The sequence below is a fragment of the Pleurodeles waltl genome, chromosome 9 (assembly GCF_031143425.1).
Source record: "Pleurodeles waltl isolate 20211129_DDA chromosome 9, aPleWal1.hap1.20221129, whole genome shotgun sequence".
Classification (NCBI taxonomy): domain Eukaryota; kingdom Metazoa; phylum Chordata; class Amphibia; order Caudata; family Salamandridae; genus Pleurodeles; species Pleurodeles waltl.
In genome coordinates, this window is record NC_090448.1 from 785520891 (window position 1) to 785540255 (window position 19365).

Sequence of the window (19365 nt, forward strand, 5' to 3'; positions counted from 1 at the left end):
TAATGGTGTTGATACTTAAGCAAACAAATACTAGTAGCTCCCTCGAGCTTCACTGGCAAGGAGGGGAGAAAAATCCTTTGAAGCATCCTATATGATCCAGTTACCAGGGGATGAGAGAGTCAAAATGCATTTTTCCTAAATCGACAAGAATTCTTGAGTTGGTTCTTGACTTGATAAAAGGAAGTCTCACACTATCCCTTTTCCTATTACTGAATGCATTATAACTCACTCAAATTTTGGAACCCAAGCTGCCATGCTTACCTAACTACTTACAAGGGGAACATTCATTGCATCCGCAAGGATAGAAGGTTCTGGATCATGGCTTTACGAATTCTGCATACTCATTTTCAGAATGCACAGTATGCATTATAATCTGGTAGCAGTAGAAACTGCGGTATACTTTCAGCAGGCATACCTGATAAGCAGTACTACTTTTAAGATAAGTGTTATATACTATACACAAAATTCTAAGAAAGACTAGCAAACATACTGAACAGAATGTTTTAACAGGCTTTCATAGAAAGCTATACCAAAAAACAGCTAATGTCAAACACAAACAAAGGCCCTTCACCAATAGAAATTAACTTTCAAACTAAACATATGCATGCCTCACCTCTTGTCTATCACACATTTAACTAATTTTCACGTGTTATGCCATGTTCCTGGAATACAACAATGTTGTGCAGGCTAAGAGATTTAGGGCCTAATTACGAGTCTGGTGATCACTGGACCACTGACCACCACATTACGACACTGGTGGAACGACCGGCAGGGTACTCTCCTCTCTGCCGGTATCGGTGATCCTGACGGGCTGACGGCGGGTGCGGGTTGTAATCAGCCAGGGAGGCGCTGCGCGCAGCGCCGCCCTCCTGATTACAACCTGGTTCTCTGCCAGCCTTTTCATGGCAGTTTCGCTATCATGAAAAGGGTGGTGGAGAACAGGTGCAGAGGACCACAGGGGGTCCCCTGCACTGCCCATGGCATGGGCAGTGCAGGGGTCCCCCCGCCCAGCATCCTCATAATGTGCACTGTCTGCACAGCAGATAGTGCACATTATGAGGGTGCTGGTGCCCCATGCGGGCAGCAGCAAAGCCGCCAGCTTGATTACGAGCCAGCGATAATTTTGCCGCCACCCTTCCCACTGCGCTGACAGGCGGTAACCTTGGTGTCCGCCCCTTAGCCCAAAGGGAAAGTCATAATGAGGCGGCACGGAGGTCGCTACTACAGTGGCAGCCACCCTGTTGCCAAACTCATAATTAGGCTTTTAGTGGCTGTTCTGTTCATATCATTGGCTCCTCCCAATGGAATTTCCAACCTCCAGTTTCCAACCTTCGATTGAGACTGGAATATCATTATTATGAATTCACTGGGCTTTTAAAGAGGGTCCTTCGTACCCTACCATTTCGATATCCAGTGTCTATACGCCAACCCACAACAGTTAGATCTTAAATCTTGCCTGGTTAGATGCCTACGTTCAGCCTGGCCTTCTCCCCAGGCCTCCCTGGACTCATTTTCTGTGTCATCGTATTAGGAACGTATAGGACCACGATCCATCTGCAGGTCCCATCCTTTAATGCTGAATGATTGCATGATTGATCAACTTCTAGTTATGACAAATGTACTATAATGCTAAATGTTATTTCCACACATATGCACCCATACCCAAAGCATCCTGAGGCGAACATAGTGTGCTTTTGGTGCTTTACGAAAGTCCCAAATGAAAGAAAGAATAATAAGGAAGAGTATGAGAGGCTGCCACCTTAAGTCGCAACTGTGGAAATGGTATAGACTAAGGCAGATAGACAGATACCCCTACGGGTTCGCTGGTGCGAATGAGTTCTAATTTTCCTTCTGAATTAAAAATGATATGTGAGTCGACAATTTGAACAATCTGACGATTGCTAGCTCTGCTAATTGTAGGTGGTTTTCCATCAGATGTAGAAAATGTAAACTGTGAATAACTTGTTTATTTTAATTATTAGCTTTAACTAATTTTGGTCACAAACCTATGCTTTTATGCAAATATAAATGATTAGCTAGCGCTTAATGTGGTACCTAAATTCAGCATGATTTAGTAGCTTGGAGTAAAATGCATTCACCCAACTCTTCCTTGACCATAAAGTACAAAGTCCCTCATTAAGAGTGGTCTATTAAAACTCCTATTATTTAGTTTCCCCGGTATTGCCAATACCAATGATTACTAGTAATTTCAGGGACATGGAACTACTAGACGCTGTGAATAAGACAGGAGACACTATATTTCAGAGTCAATTTCTGCCTGTTTTTCCCACAAGTATCACACAGAAACTATGATTCTGATGGATCCAGTAACTTCTACTACCAGACCCAATTGGAATTTATGGGCCACCCTTAATTAGGGCCAAAGTGTTGTCTTAATTGCAAAGACTTCACCAAAGCAACACGAGAAATGTGTTCTTTTTTTTGGCCTATATTTTGTTGTGTTCTATAATGTTTCGTGCGTTTTCGGCATGTTTTTTCTCTTTTATGGTGTTGGATGATTCTCAGTAATAGATTTCTTAGGTCATGTGTTTTTAATGAGGCGACTGCTCAATGATGTTTTAAGTGAAGATTACAGATTTTTTTAGGAATATTATTTCCTAGAGGGGGTTTCAAGTTGAGAGTTTGTGTCCGGATGAGGAAGCCACGATATTCACTGTTTATTTCCGAAAAGGTGAACACTTGTAAGAGTTCATACCTCTTTTAGAGTTGTCCCTTGCCTGTTTCTTTTGACTGGACTTATAAATGTATCCTTCTGCGCACTGAGAATTTGTTAATCAGGCTCTCTTTGCATTTGTTTCGCTTAATACTCGGAGAGAGATTGAAAGACTCACCAAGTGCGCGATTACTGTTGCGTGTAAACGCGCTGTATTTAGTTCCACAGCGGCAGTGTACAACCTCCCTTTTCTTTTGTACTGAGGCTGCATCGCCTACTGAGTGCTGAGGATTAAGCGTCATGTCTGTTCTTTTTGCAAGACTTCTGAAAATTAGTACACCAGCAGAGATAGTCCAGGAAAGAAGGCTGGGGTAGAGAGGCGCCACCGCATCACTTCCAGTGGTTCACTGTACGAACTGGAAGAGACACCATATAAAGTGTGGTTCAGGATTTCTAGAGATCCTGGGATCATGGATGACGGAAATGAGCAGCATTAGTTTACCACTGAAGGGAACAAGAGCAAATGTCTCTGTGGAGGGGCATTCCATTTTTTACTATTAAGGGTTGTGGTATTTTGACTGCGTGAAGGGTTGATATTTTGAACTGTTTATTCTGCAGCATTTTAGCCATAAGCGGGAAGTCTGTAGGAAACCATATAGTGCCTGGGGATGGGGGACAGGAGTAGACACATCCCTAACTCCTGAAGGATTTACTATTTCAATGATGATTGAGATCAAAGTTTTGGATTACACTGGCAAACTTCAAGTTATGAAGACTGCTATCCTACTGAATGTGGAGCAAGGACTGTAACAGTGGGGGAAGACTGTGACCACTCACACAAAAAACGTTGTGTATTAAAAAAGGGTGTCACAGTTAAATGATCTCCTGATTATTTCTAGGGACACAAAAGTGCACCAAAGAACTCTTATGAAGTAGATTAGTTTATCAATTTTAAGCCTGGAGGGCTGTGTGAAGATTCTTTGCTGTAATTTGGAAGTGAGTGACAAAGCCACTTTCTGCTTACTGCGTACAGGTACTCATAAATATCTGAGATGACAACTTTGGTGGCTGCACTAGAGACTGAATTTGTATCTGGAAAGACAGGGCCAAAGTCTACAGGCCTGAACAGATTAAGAAACAGCAGAAGTGGCTCCTTGACAATTTTCTGTCATGAGGACGCAAACCAGGGACAGCTTAGAAGGAACTACATAACGTCTGAAATCTGTCAACAGTGCATGCCTAAACAAGGTAACTGACTCTCACCCTTACCCTGTGGCCCAAACTGAATCTAAGACACAGTCTGGGGCTGGGAGTTGTGCTGTCCTCTTTGAGTGAGAGGAAACCTCTAGTGCCACTTGTGATAAAGTGTGGGAACTGGTCACTGTCTGGCTTTGCAGAATGGAGAGGCAGTATGGAGTGGAATCGTGACTGATCTCATTTGTGTCCTTTTGGCCTTCTTTTAAACATAAGGCACTTTTTAATGTTGCTAAATTGGTCGGAGTGATTTCTTGAAACAAGTTAGTACTGCAGATCTGTAATACACATTCTCTGAAGTAGCCTTTGGTGTTGGTCCCCAGCCACTAAGGGGTAGTCAAGGTTGTATAGAGAAACAGTGTTTGCCTTTCTAGGAGCTAGTTATGCACCATGCAGGAGACGTTTCCCCACCAAGCAGCCTGATTTCCTACAGTTGTCAGTTTCCTGCGTTTTGGTGTTCGGGATGCTATTAGGGCACCATCACTTTGCTGTGAACATTTCTTAGGTACCATCTTGTGTGCTGGTGAGTTCTGCTGACTTTTCTGTTGCACAGTGTGCATCCTCCTGAAAGTGGTACATCTGTCAGCCATTTTAGTGTGCGTCTGTTGGCTAGATCTACACCCTTGGTCTCTTGTCACCTACCCAATTCTCATAACATACGCCATACGTTTAACCTTACACATTCTACATAACACAGATTAGAATGATTTATAGGAACAACATAGGGTCCCGCAAGGAAAATTCCCCACTGATATTTATGGAGGGAGGGTGAAGGAGGAGAACAAATTTGTAGGCCAAAAAAATTATTTTAGCCTCAGTCAGGGAGGTCGGGTCACTGTATTATGAAATATTTCACAGAGATGGAGCAAGAGGGGGAGTCTGCATCCGGGGGAGCGCGAGAGCTCTTTTTCTAGCCCCATCAGCCCAGCACAAGAAAGATTTGCAGCTCCAGCAAAATGCTAAATTGGCCTCTCCCTTCCCCTTGGTCCCCGACTGCCTCAAAAAAGGTGAGGGGAAAATATATTCCGTCTAAAAATGGCTAAAAAAAAGTGAAAGTAGCATTTGATGAATGGGCCGATCTGGGGAAGGAGGAGAGACGGCAAAGCAGGTGATTCTGTGCCGGGGTCTCCGGTGCACCCGCAGGTAATTAATCTGAGAAGGGAGGCAGAACAAGAGAGGAGGAAACGCTGAAGAGGGGAGGGCGGCGGGAAGATGCGAGGGGGGAGGAGGAGGGAGAACAAGAGCATCCAGAAGGGAAGGGGGAGCATCGCAGGAGGAAGGAGGGAACTGGAGGTTCTGTGGAGCCAGAGAATAACCTAACAGAGCAAAGGGGCCCGAAGAAGGAGCGAGTAAAAGGGCCACTTAAGTAGACACTGCTTCATTTGTACCTGTTGTTGCAAGTGGTGGGCCCCGGCATCATTTTCGGGAACCAGAACTTCGACCCAGACAAAGACAGAAACGGTAGAAAAGGGGTAAGAAGAAGAAAGAGACTCATAGGAAAACAGCACCAAAGGAGAAAGGAAGGTTGAAAAAGAACCTGACTGCAGAAGTGAGAAGAGGGACTGGAAGTGTAGGGTGGTGAAAAAAAAATGCAAGATGTAGAAGTAAATCTAGACAGCCTTGGTATTTGGCAGTGCCAGAAGGGGCTCCTCATCAAAACGCTGACACCGATTGATATACACGAGTGATGTATTAGGTGCGGTCATAAGCAGTGCCTGCTGGAGGCACAAGTTATAATTAGCACTGCTAGCTATAACTAGTGAATTTTGTGTTTGTTTCAGTTCAAAACATTAACTTGGTCACTGAACTACTCACTTATCGATAACGTTACATTAACCTTTGTTTTCTTCAATTAATTTCTAAGTTTTTTTTTAACAAAAACGTCTTTTTAACCCACCTAACGATAATGTTACTTTTTTCTTTGTTTTCTTCAGTGCATTTCTAGGTTTTTTTTAACGTAAGGTAATATTTTATTACTATATGAATGGCCAACGCCCGTCACACATGGCAGGACAGCCCCTGCGGCAAAACCATACAGGCAGCCAACCTAACACTGCACACGACGTTTGGCTGTGCCCAGCAGGGCGAGAGCAACAGGGCCTGGCCCACAGGCAGACCCTGTGGCCAACCCACCTGGAGAAAGCTCACTACCCTACGGGCAGCCAACCTCACACTGCACACATCCTTTCAACGCTGCACAGGCCTGATTGGCAGCCAGGCCCTGCGTCCAGCTCCCCACAGGTAGCCACCCGGAGGCAGCCAACCCCACGCCACGCAGGGCCTGTGCTCATACGTGGCATGGGGTTAGCATCAGTGCAGGCTGGAAGCTTTCAAAATGCTCCCAGCCAGTGGGAGCATTTTGAAAGCTCACGCCCAGTGGGAGCAGACTGTGTGTGCTTCCGTTTGGTGGGAGATTCAACAATGCTTCCACCAAACAGGAGCAAACACGCCTCGATGCCCGAGCTGATGTAATTCCATTCAGCCGTTTTAGTGGTAGCGATGCCTAAAGAAGTCAATGGAAAATGCATGGGAGTTTTTGAGGTTTGTGACCTTTTTTGTCACTCCCCCCCCCCCAACACCCCTCTTGTCAGATTACCCCAAACCTTTCCATGCACAAACGAGGCCAGAAAGAGCACTCTTTGGGAAAGATAAGTGGGGATTCATCACACGGTGCCAAATTTATTAGCAACACAAACAAAGTATTTACTATAGAAATGCTGACCTTAATTGTTTCTTCCTTCAGATCTTGTGCCTAGATTTTTCAGCTGTGTTATCTATAGTCATTTTTAACTGGAACCCAGCAATTTCCAGAAAAGATTTATTTTGAGCACATGGATTTGCTCTGGTTGAGCCATCAGGGTGGTATTAACCTACCTGATGGAAGGAGGCACCCACAATGAAGAATGTTATTAATTAATGGATGAGGTGTCTCCTCTACTCTCTTTGAGAAACCTTGGAAGGAAGGTAGAAGAGCTCAAATCAAGGTTGATTTACAACATAGTTTTCTCAGTAAGACTGTATGTCTGTGCAGATTTAGGGGTCATTTAAATGGAAAATGTGCTATCTTCAAATGTCAGTGCACTACTACACAATGCTTTAGTTACATAAATAAATGATCTGCCTCATGTCCATTAAATCTAGATGGGATGCGAAAGATTGTTGTTCTAAAAATTAGATTGTGGATCTAAAGAGTTTGGGAGGCACTGGTCTAACATCGGTGTAGCAGGAGAATTCAGGCTGCAGCAACTGAAATAGGTGATATGCACTATGAGGGGATGCGGAATCAAACTGACCAATCGGAATCGAGGTGGCACCAGTCTTGTGCTAGCTTTTCAAGATGCTCGTTCATTACTACTAAGGGAACCAGCAACAGCAAACTAGAACCTATAATTTCAAAGACACTCTGAAGTACTGTGATTGGTCTGAGAGGTCAACATTGCACATACAGTGAAAACAGGATTGCCGGCCACTGGGAACGTGGTGAATAAGGGGGTTGGCTGTACTACCTCTGTTTAAAGCATGAACAGGGTAAGCCAGCACCGAAGGGCAGTGGCCTTAGGGAACATGGAATGATCTGCTTTGCATTCAGGATATTAAACATCACCTGCAGTGTGCCCACAGATGCACAGTGTTTTGCAGCTGTTGGTGGAGAAACACCCCCAGGTGCTTTCGCACATCTCCACACCCGGCAGTCCCAGCAGGCCGTCTTCCTAATGGCGCGAAGATAAGCAAGTCGGAAAATCTGCAGAAAGACCCCTCCTCCACAGGCTGGTACTACCCCAAGCTCGACAGATGGAGCGCAGGGCTCATATCATTAGCCACTTCCTTGCGTCAGCAAATTTCCTACCCCCCAGCAAGTTAGTCCCTCCCAGGCCACAATATTTAAATATCAAGTACATCTTTGAATACAAAATTGTGCTGAGTGGAGTGGGGTTACTGGGGCGACGTGCATTATAAATGCATATCGCTTTGTTTTCTGGGAACGCCATCTTTAATTGCATATCCACGCAGAGGACAGGGCTAGGACCTACCCAATGGAAGCAGACTCATAAAACGGTCGTGGGGCTCAGGTTAGATGTTTTTTTATATATATAAATATAAAAGAATAGCATGCAGGACGGGGCTATCCACTAGAGGAATGTGGTAAGTCCAAAGAACCAACAGTTTCATGTAAACTCCAATGAACTCTAACCAGTGCTTAATTTGTAAATAAAAACATGCCGGTGCCCAAAGCCGCCCTCTGAAACACTTGGCTGCTTGCAATTAAATGTGCCAGCTCAGAATACTGAGGCAGCGTAATCTTGAAGCCATCTCGGGCCTCTATAATCCATTTACAGCCACGACCTGCCCCTTCAGCTCACTCTTGCAGCTTTCTGCTTACTCCCATTGTGCCGCTTTTTCGTTTTTCTCTTCCTCCGTTTTTCCCATATGTGTCTTTTGCTGCAGTAAATGCTTGAGGCAGAAAAATAAGTGTCCCTCAAAAATAAGTGTTGGTGCTCCGCACCGGAAACAACAAGCACGAATTAAGCACTGGGACTCCTACAGATACACACTGCTTCTTCCTCTCATAAGGTGCCCCACATGCTCAAGCGGCGCCAGCCTTGCTCTTCACCGCTTCTCACACACTGCCCCCCTTGCTCCCACACTACCTCCTCTGATCGGAGTCCCCTTTGCTCTCACACTGCCCTCCTGCTCCCTGCAGCAGAAAAGCCTGTTACAGCACAGACGCGGCCTTTCATTCAAGCAGGGTGAATGAGCTGCTGCACATCAAGCAAAAAGGCAGTGTGCGGGGCTATATTCATGAGTTTTCTGTTGCAATCACATTGTGTGCCCCTTGGCATGTCAACAACATCTTGAATAAATGTGCTTCCAGCTGGATTGGTGCTCTGAAACAGCAACATCCCTCTGCCAATAGCCACCAAGGTCGAAATATCTTTAGTGTTGCATGCATATCTCTGTAAACGGGGGCAAGGCAGCATATCTCAGATTCTTTGTTTCCCTCTGGGTGGAGGCGTCACTGATAGACATTATCTTCTAATGGCATGGACTTATTTTAAAAGGCGCAGCAGTGAAGGCCACCAAAGGCCTGTGGGTTGGAGGGATTAACACGGTGACCCACGTGAATATGTTTTTTGATCTCTCTACCTGCTATGTGATAAACAAATGGCAGTGATGAAGTACTCAGGGAACAGCATGTGCCTGAAAAAAGAGAGGTGGAATCTGGAACAGACCAGGGAGGAGAAATGGGAATTAACTAGCGGTAATATGCAAAAAAGTGTTGGCAGATCTTGGCCTTGATATTACTACTTCCGGGTCAGGAAAGTCTGTATCAGATAAGCAGAAAAAAAGTCCTCTTCACTCAGAAGGGGACAGACAGACAGAAACCAATGGGAGAATGGTAGGTCCTACTGGTACTACACTGAATTACTGTCTTAGGGACTTTACAAGCCAATGGAACATTGACAATTTTAGATCACAAAGGAGACCAAAAAACGTTACAGTTATTTCTCCAAACGAGGCCACCACCCACATGGCATAGTTAATTCGCTCTTCTACCAAGTTTTTTTTATTACGATATGTGTTCTTTACGGATAAGAGCAAAAGTGATTTCATGAGTTCATGGTAATATTTACTTCCATAACCACCTTGGTACACATGAGCCACCACAGGTTTCTTCACTAGGTCAAGGGTCTCACTGTTATTACTCCACATTGATTTTTAGTTTCGGCTGCCAGGTCACCTTAACACATGACTACCTTTCAGCTAGGTTAATGCTATACAAATAACACATACAAACAGGATGGAATTTCTTCCCTGCGGTCCATATACTGGAACGACAGAGGTTGGGTTTCAGTGTTATCTCTATCTCAATACTTAGTGCAAGTTGATATTTCTCAACTCCATTTCAGTTTCAACATTTTCTTATTAGTGCCACTCCATGGATTTCATAACTATATAATCTATCATAGTACATGCAACTCTAACATTGTACATTAGAATGTTCATCTTAGGCCATTCAAACACGCTATGACAAAGACTCCATCATCTCGGAAAACGTGAAGAGGCTTTAAATAGATTGCCTCTTACCTCAGAGACAGCCAAAGCATAGTATACCTATCACCTTTCAGAGCAGCATCTCCCACACATCACTGTGATATACCTCAAGGGTCCATTGTACGTCCCCTATTATCCAATTGCTACCTAACTCCCTTAGCAGACCTGATTACACCATCAACCTTGCCTGTTGTAGCTATACAGATGAAACACAAATCATTCTAAAAATGGATGGCACAAAAGACCTTTACAACAAAAAATTTGACAACGGGCTTTTTGCCATAAATGCATGGATTATGAGTAATCACCTAAAGCTCAACAGGCAGAGACATAGATCAAGACCCGCGTAACCTAGGGTTAACCATGTATTCAGACCCATTCTTGATACCACGTCAACAAGGTCACAAAGTGCACCTTCTACACAACGAAAACAATATGTCACATCTTTTCCTTCCTCGGATGCCAACCAAGCTACAAGCTATGCTCACACTTGTAACCTCACTTTCTCTGTACAAGCCACCAAGCTGTGAAACTCACTACCAGCCAAGATTTAATGTATTCAGGAGCATGTACACTTCAGAGGAGAGTTGAAAAATGGCCATTTCCAAGTTATCTATATCATCCCCCAACCCTTGGATAAACCCGGAATAATAATCACACCTACAAGTATAATCTACAGTCCACAGCTATTGAACAGCCCAATTAGCACACTACATTCTATGTCCAGGTAAGTTATGAAGGGCTGACTTATGTCGAGCCCAGACAGTACAAAGTATTACCTGTTCACATATAATCCTACTGCCCAACTCTAATACTATAACACATAGCAATCAAGCAGATGACTCTTGTTCATACTGGCTACATAATAATCCCCTTGTACTGCTTTACACTTCTACTCTCAGAAAGACAGAACTACTACCGTTCATGTCCATCATCTAGTACTGTACCAATCCGCAGCACAAATCCACCCATCACCAATTGAAAAGGCATGGGTAACTGAAAAGATCTCCCATATGTGTTTCACCAAAGGAGGACCGAAACTGAGTCACCACTGCAGCTCCCAACAAGTTATAAAGGAAGATCTTTTTCCTGACATCTCACATTGACAACCAGCTATGCGATGATAGTAAAAAAGTCTGTCCCAGGAGATCTCTCCACCATGTCTCCCTATGACGTAGGCCTGCTTAGGACCATAACATTTAAACCAAATATCTCAGTATGGAAACCCAGTACAATAAATAGTTAATTGGACTATGATCATACGAAATACCAAAAGGGGACCTGCAGACCTTCTCAAAGCTGCCAGCATACTTAAAAGCGTAAACTGCGCACCTATTTCTCAGACTTCTATAGGCTTCCCACTGCTAATCCCTGTGTCCGATAACATGATAACCACAGCTCTGTGATCGCCACACATGGCCTAGAAACACTTCCACCATACGATCAAAAACACCCTTCCAAGCACACACCCTACACGGTGTTGCACGCTGCCCATATAGGCAAACACTACATGGCCCACATGGGGTAATAAGAACTATATAACTGTTGCTATGTAATTCAATCCCTTTGGAGGTGTGCCTTACCCTGTGCAAAACCAAAATAAAATTAGCTTAGATATTGAAAAATGTATACCATACCCATCTATTCAAGCAGCAACCTGCCCTGGCTTATTCTCCTGCTTAAGACTCTCTCCTAGAATTAGCCTTCTTACCTCTTCACTTTCCTTTCTTCAAAGACTCATAAAGACACCCAGAAATTTCACTCACCTGTGACTTGCATTTACCTCACAGTGGAATGTACCCATTTACACCACTGTCAGCGTTAGCACCATTCACAAGCCATGTCAGACTCTGGGCTGCAACTGAAACCTCAGAACCGTTTGGCAGGTTATGCACTACACCAATGGTTCCCAACCATTTGACTTCTGTGGCTCCCAACTTTATCATTACTGGAACCCGGGGCCACTCATTGAATCATTATTGGAATCAGGGGTCCCCCCCCGAGTCATTACGTAAAGCTGGGGACCTCATATTATTCAAATTACTAAGCAGTCTTGGACCCCCTGAGGAGGCTTTGCGGACCCCCAGGGGTCCCCGAACCACAGGTTGGGAACCACTGCATAGACATGCCAAAAAGATACAACCTGAAACAAACACAACATGACATAACATAATCCAAATACACTCAAAGAGAAAAAGATATTCTCTCTGGAGTATCTGAAAGCACAGATTCAGATTGTACAGGGGCTATGGAACATATTTTATTACTAGCGCCCCAAAGTGAAATTTAGGGGGTCATTCTGACCCTGGCGGCCGGTGACCGCCAGGGTCACCGACCACGGGAGCACTGCCAACCAACAGGCTGGCGGTGCTCCCTCGAGCATTCTGACCGCGGCGGTTCAGCCGCGGTCAGAAACGGAAAGTCAGCGGTCTCCCGCCGACTTTCCGCTGCTCAGGGGAATCCTCCATGGCGGCGGAGCGCGCTCCGCCGCCATGGGGATTCTGACACCCCCTACCGCCATCCTGTTCCTGGCGGGTCTCCCGCCAGGAACAGGATGGCGGTAGGGGGTGCCGCGGGGCCCCTGGGGGCCCCTGCAGTGCCCATGCCTATGGCATGGGCACTGCAGGGGCCCCCGTAAGAGGGCCCCGCAAAGTATTTCAGTGTCTGCAAAGCAGACACTGAAATACGCGACGGGTGCAACTGCACCCGTCGCACCTTCCCACTACGCCGGCTCCATTCGGAGCCGGCGTCCTCGTGGGAAGGTAGAGTTGCCCTGGGCTGGCGGGCGGCCGCCTGCCAGCCCAGGGCAAATCTCAAAATACCCTCAGCGGTCTTGTGACCGCGGAGCGGTATTTTGTCGGGGGAACATTGGCGGGCGGCCTCCGCCGCCCGCCAATGTTAGAATCACCCCCTTAGTCTGCTACTGGAGCCCAAAGAAAAGTTAGGCTCAGAAGTTTCTATAAGTATACAATAACTACACAAAACAAAATCACTTTGCAATAACGCTGCACAAATGCAAAGAGCCATAAAAAAACTGCAAACCATTTCACCGCCACAACAACATGGCACACAACAAATATTCACAGCGCTTTTGTCACACATTACAACCTCTAGATTCCTGTTTCTATAATAAAGCCGTAAAAGGTGTTTTAGGCAAGCATTGCCTCGTCTTACCCCCAGGAACATGGAACGGAGTCAGTCGAAAATGTTTTGTGATATGACCCATTGCCCCTGCAGCCTATCAGCCTACACAGTTAGTGGCTCCCAGGCACCAAAGTCTGATAGGTATATGAATACCGGTCAAGACTTACACCACCGCTATGAGCAGGGTTCGAAATGGAAATAATGTACAAATGTTTGCTATGCCAGTCCATTCCCCTTTAGAAGTATCACACCCTTGCTGATTAGTGCTGATACCTTTCCTTTCAAAATCAAGTGCAGGCTCCCAGTCCCTGACAGCACCAGCTCATTTAAAGCCTTGACTGTGGTTACGGAATATACATACTGCTGCCAATTTCCCCTTCTAGAGCAGGTCTGGACACCTCCCACGTTGCTGTCCTTATTTGACGAGTGCTTGCAGCCAAAGGAACTTCTCCTGCTGCAAATTAATGTGGGTGGCAGACCCAGGGAACAGAGATGCTGTTTATTTGCATTTAGAATAACTTATTGACTGACAAAATTAGTTTTATGCAAAACATGACAGTTGGTGAGAGTGGCTTGACAGGTCGGGGAATTCGAAAGCTCGGATTTTGATTGCATGGGGGCCACGGATTATGTTATTAACAGAACATATTCAGTTATTGGACCCTCTGAAATATTCTAGCGCTGCACGCGGTAAAAGATGCACCATGACAGAGCGTGCAGGGTATATACTGGTCTTATTAATAATTCATAGAGCCAATGAGCTTCAAGGGATGCGAAATCAAGGGAAGGAGAACTCTTTATTTGCCCGGAGCTAAGATCACAATGTTTGCGGTGTGTACTGAGGGAGAGTGAAGACCAGGCCAGTACACCCTGATGGAGTCTTTTGGGGCAGCTAGAAGTGTAAAGTATTCCAACGTAAAATGTCTATTCATTTATTAAATTCATATAAATGGGTTATTTAGTGCCAGGATGTCCCTTTCTGGCCAATCCACCCATGTTAAATAGGTGGTACAGATCGACACAAAGGCTTGCGTTGATGAACCATCTGGCTCAAACATGTCTCAAGAATCTTTCCTCGGGGCGAGCAGTTGGAAGACGGGGTCTTGGTTGTATCCTGGGCTATTCTTGATGGACCAGAACCCTTTGTGAAGGTGGGGGTGCTACAGATGGTGTGTCCACAGAGACACATGCATTCTTCAGTAAAAGTGTATTTCCTGAAGCCTCTATGTCAGTTTAGGTTTATGGGGAAGGGTTCAGTTTGCTCCTAAGTCATGAACCAAAACGTTTGTGGTGTATCCCGCACGCTTCTTTCCTTGGAAGTTTGTTTGCACAATACACCTGCAGCTGACTAATTTCAGGAGGTTTCTTAAAAAGGGGCAACGGATTCTCCACATATACTGATTCTTTCCAGCAATGGCTCAACGGGGAAAGGACAGCTCCCTGGGCTTGGTTTTTTTGGCTCACTACGAGTCAATGGCGATCTTACAAGGCTTGTCTTTGAACTGATTTCCACAAATGTAGCACAGAATCGGGATCCTTTATTTAGGACTTTCTGAAGTTTTGGATTGACTTCTTTGGTTTGCTACCCACCGGTGCTTAATGTCTTCCCTTTTTATTTAATTCATATAGAAACTAAAACACAGTAGAATTGCATTCAGTGCAATCCCCGCTGTTTCAGACTGAGTTAAACATTCCCATCCTCCACCTTTCTCTTAGAAAGCTGACTTTATGGAGCAGGTTAGTTGTGCAGGAAATCGTGCAATTTGTTTTCTGTTAAATTTAGTGGAAAATAAGCAAAATTGAACAAATGGCTCAAGCTTTTGTTTCACAACATGCCATGTGAAATTTTCAATCAAGGGCATACGTCATTAAAAATAAATAAACGAGATACTGGCAGGAGACGAGTTCATGCAGAAAATGTCTTTTTACAAGACATTATCTGCTTGAACCATTCTTCATTAGGCAAAAAAATGACAGGACATTCTGGCATTTGAAACTGAATTTTCAGGAAATGTGGAAGATTTAAAAAATGTTCAAGTTTAAGTAAACGTTTCACACAGGCCTAATATAGGTGCATTGGTATGTGAGTGGGCATGTATAGTCCACGCTGTAATGTCTGGCTTGGTCTGCTTTATAACTTTCCCCACTATTAAAGCACGTGTGGAGTTAGAATAGTTAATAAACACTTCATTACGGTCAATGGCTGGTCCTCATATTTATAGGTATGTTATGTTGTGTGCGTGTGTGTGTGTCTGTGGTAATTCTTGGCAGCTTGTGGGCATCAATGGCATTTTGTCCATTCTCTCACCCTTAGTAAAATGTTGGCCCTTGATTTTGGTGTTTTTTCTTAGCAATTTTGGGCATCCTTTAAGGTGCAGATCCCCAACAGAATGCAGTTCCTGTGGCAATAGAGGCAATTCTTGCCAATTTGAAGGTATTCAAGGCATTTGGACATCCTTGGTAAAAGTGTTGGCCCTGGCATAATAATTGCTGGAATATCGTGAACTTCCTTAATATGATGTTGACTTTCTTTCGCATATGGTGGTATTAACAGAATGGTCATAATGCATGGTATATGGTGCTCATTTATGGCACAGCAATATTCACCCATTGCATAATAGCGGTTGTTAGAAATGGGGTTTCTGGTTGGCTAGGGTATGCACTTCAGCCAGGCAGAACCTACCCACTCTAGTCAGGGCTTGGGAGTTACACGTCCAAGATAACCCCTGCTCACCCCCTTGGTAGCTTGGCATGAGTAGTCAGGCTTAACCTGGAGGCAATGTGTAAAGCGTTCGCACAACACACAACACACGTGACGCAAAATGTACACCACAAAGTAAACACAGCACTGAGATATGTACAAATAATCTGTATTGCACAAAACATAATTAGACCAACATTACACGTAAATAATACCCTGCTACCTTAGCAGTTGTCAGACTGTTACACAAGTTACTAATACTCTGCAGGAATATGCAGTTGTCACATTAGAACACGTAAGTACTCAGGATTCTGCAACATAAGCAGTAGTCAGGAAGTATAGTAAAAAGTATATGCAGTTGTCATGAACAATTCCTCAATACCCATGTAAGGAACATTAGAGAATATACCACAAGTCATATAAATACATATTAACTAGACATGCCCATAAAAGAAACATTAGTACACATATGTATTACCAGTAAGACATTATAATCTGTACTAGGCTCCTAAAGCCTGGATTTCCTACAAAGTACCTGTTAGCTGGTGGAAAAGGCACTTCCAGTGCCTAAAGACGAACACAGGGGGTCCCCAGCGCTCCTGGGCGCATAACGGGGGCCACACGGTACTCCAGGGGGGAGGGGGCAGTTGGCACCCTCTCTCTACAATAGATGGGCCCCTCTGGGGGCCTGTGGTCTTTTTGGGGCCCACTCCTAAGAGGTGGGGGGGCACCCAAAATGCCCAGATTAAGTTATGGGGGCGTTAGCGCTCCTAGGGCAGTGGCCGGGGGGAAAGGAACTTCCTTTCCGCTCCCCGTGCCCTGCGACGGTGAGACAGCCACCCGTGTCCTCGGGGCGGCTGTCTACACGAAGGTAAGGTGAAACAGGGGACTCCGATGAGGCTCTCCTCCTGCTCTGGGGGAGCGGCGGCACCCAGACGGTGCGCGGGCCGCTCTATCTGCGTCACCAATACACTAGGTTGGGCAGGCATATAGGACGGTGCCTGCTAGTGCCCCGGGAGCGCCTCTGCGAGTGCCCCTTGCCCCGGGGGCGCAATAGGAGCGCGCTCGCTCCTTAATTTGAATAAGGGATGCCCCGGAGGTTCCGGGAAGGGCAGTTTTGGCGCCCGGCCGGACGACAGTCTCCCGGGTCGCGGCGGTGAGGTTTCTCAGCCCAGGAGCACTTCTTAAATCGCAGAGACTCGGTGCTTCGACCCCGGCCGCAGCGGTGATAAAAATCAGCAGGGAAGGGCTTCTCCAGTGTGGGGGCACTTCCACAAGCCCGGGCTGCGGCGGTGATTCCTGCAGACAAAGAAGGTGCCTGGAAGGGCACCTGGGCATCAAAAAGGGGCGCTCTCTCAGAGCTAAGAATTGTGCTGAAGGGACCGTTTCGGGGGTCAGGGGCCACAGCACCCTGCCCCTGGGAACAGCAAGGCAGGAAGAAGCACAGGCCTGGTGGGCCCAACTACAGCCCAGCACAAGGGATGCAGATGGTGGCAGTTCCTCCTAGTGACCAGGCAGGTCACAGGTCAGCACAGCAGCAGCAGTCCAAGGTGGTTTCCTGGTGAGTCCATTCATCAGCGTTCTGTGTCCATTTTCAAGTTCCAAGAATGTTCAAATTGTGGGGAAAATTCCCCTCTACTTATAGTCAGTTCTTACAGTGTTTTCCCATGGTAAGGAGAGGAGGATCCAGCCAGTTACAACTGGTTCTGGGAGTGCCCCCTCTCTCCTTTCAGCACAGGCTCCAAACATCAGTGGGGGGTTAATGACGGTATTGTGTGAGGCCTGGGCACAGTCTTTACAAATGCAGGTGTGCCCCGCCTCTCCCTTCTCTCAGCCCAGAAAGGCTTTACAATATGTAGATGTACCTCTGTGTCACCTCCCCCCTCCCTGTGTTCAGGCTGTCTGAGAAGTATGCACAAAGCACCAACTGTCAGTCTGCCCAGATGTTGATTGGAGACAAGCTGCCAAACACCAAAGTCATAAGCACAGATAAATGTGCACTTTCTAGAAGTGGCATTTCTGTGATAGTAATAAAAAATACACCTACACCATTAAGCAGCATTTCTTACCACTGTCACAACCATACCAAACATGCCTACGCTACCCCTCATAAATCAGACAATACCCCTTACACCTAAGGCAGGGCATTTTCAATGCAATCCTATGAGAAGGCAGCACTCACAGAGGTGAGACACCAAGTTAGGCTGTTTGTCACTACCAGGACAGGCCACGCAACATGGCACATGTCCTGCCTGCTACATACATGGTACCCTGCCCAAAGGGCTAGCTAGGGCGTACCTTAGGGGTGACTTACATGTAGTAAAAGGGGAGTTCTGGGCCTGGCAAGTACATTTAGATGCCAGGTCCCTGTGGCAGGAAACTGCGCACACAGGCTCTGCGCTAGCAGGCCTTAGATAGGTTTGACAGGCTACTTCAGTGGGTGGCGCAAGCAGCGCTGCAGGTCCACTAGTCGCATTTAATTTACAGGCCCTGGGTATAGGGATACCACTTCACAAGGGACTTATAGGTAAATTAAATATGCCAATCAGGTATAATCCAATCATACCAAATTTGTAAGAGAGAGCACATGCACTTTAGCACTGGTTAGCAGTGAAAAAGTGCTCAGAGCCAAAACTTCAGCCAACAAAGGTCAGAAAAATAAGGAGGCAAAAAGCAAAAAGCCTGGGAATGACCCTGTAAAAGGGCCAGGTCCAACGGCGGTATTCTAAGTACAGTGGTAATTATTGTCATATTTTGAATAGCAACCGCTCCCAAATATGTTGAAATGCTGGCCCCTGCATCAAGTCAGTAATTCATGACATATTGATACCATGCAATTATTGATAGTGCTACCATTGTATTATATTGCATAGAGCTGAATGTTGACAATTCTTTGCATGTTGTGGACAACCACAGCTTGATGGCACAAATATAAATAATATAGCATTATAGCCTTCTGCAGAGAACTATACCAGTTGTTAAAGTCCTTGAATCTGAGTTATAGGCCCGAGTCTCAGGCCTTTAACGAGGGTGAGGGCCTTTACCAACCGGTATACCTGTGGCAGATGGGCTATAAGGCTCCTAGAACATTTCGCCCACTAAGGATAGAATGTTCTAAATTAAAAAGGGAGAAAAAAAACGGGAAACGTTGGATTGTTAGAGCAGAATGCTTATACCAGCCATTAAAAGCCAGCCTGCAGCCAGCATTGTCTTTAATGGAGCTCTCAACATTCCAGTGTTTTCATTTGGAATACATTAATGTTCAAGCAGATTCTGAGACAAGAGGGACCAGTGCAACTGAACATATATAAGGTATATGACAGCCTACATACTTAGCCAACTTTCTGTACAAAACCTAGGGCACATATGCCTTTGGCAATGCTTGGGGTTTTGAGAGATGTTTGGGCAAGGTGAAAATGATTGCTTTATTAAATGTTTGTTTATGTTGTTAATGTATTTCATTTCCTATATGTCACGCAATCTGATACATCTTGATTGGGCCACTTATAAAAGGCTTTAAAAAGTAAAGAAAAGCTAA

General features: G+C 45.4%; 1 protein-coding gene across 11 annotated transcripts in view; it reads right to left on the bottom strand.

The window, feature by feature from the left end:
- NRXN2 (neurexin 2) overlaps positions 1–19365 on the bottom strand; it is a 1698261-nt gene that overhangs the window by 1347677 nt on the left and 331219 nt on the right. The gene's annotated exons all lie outside the window — the stretch shown is intronic.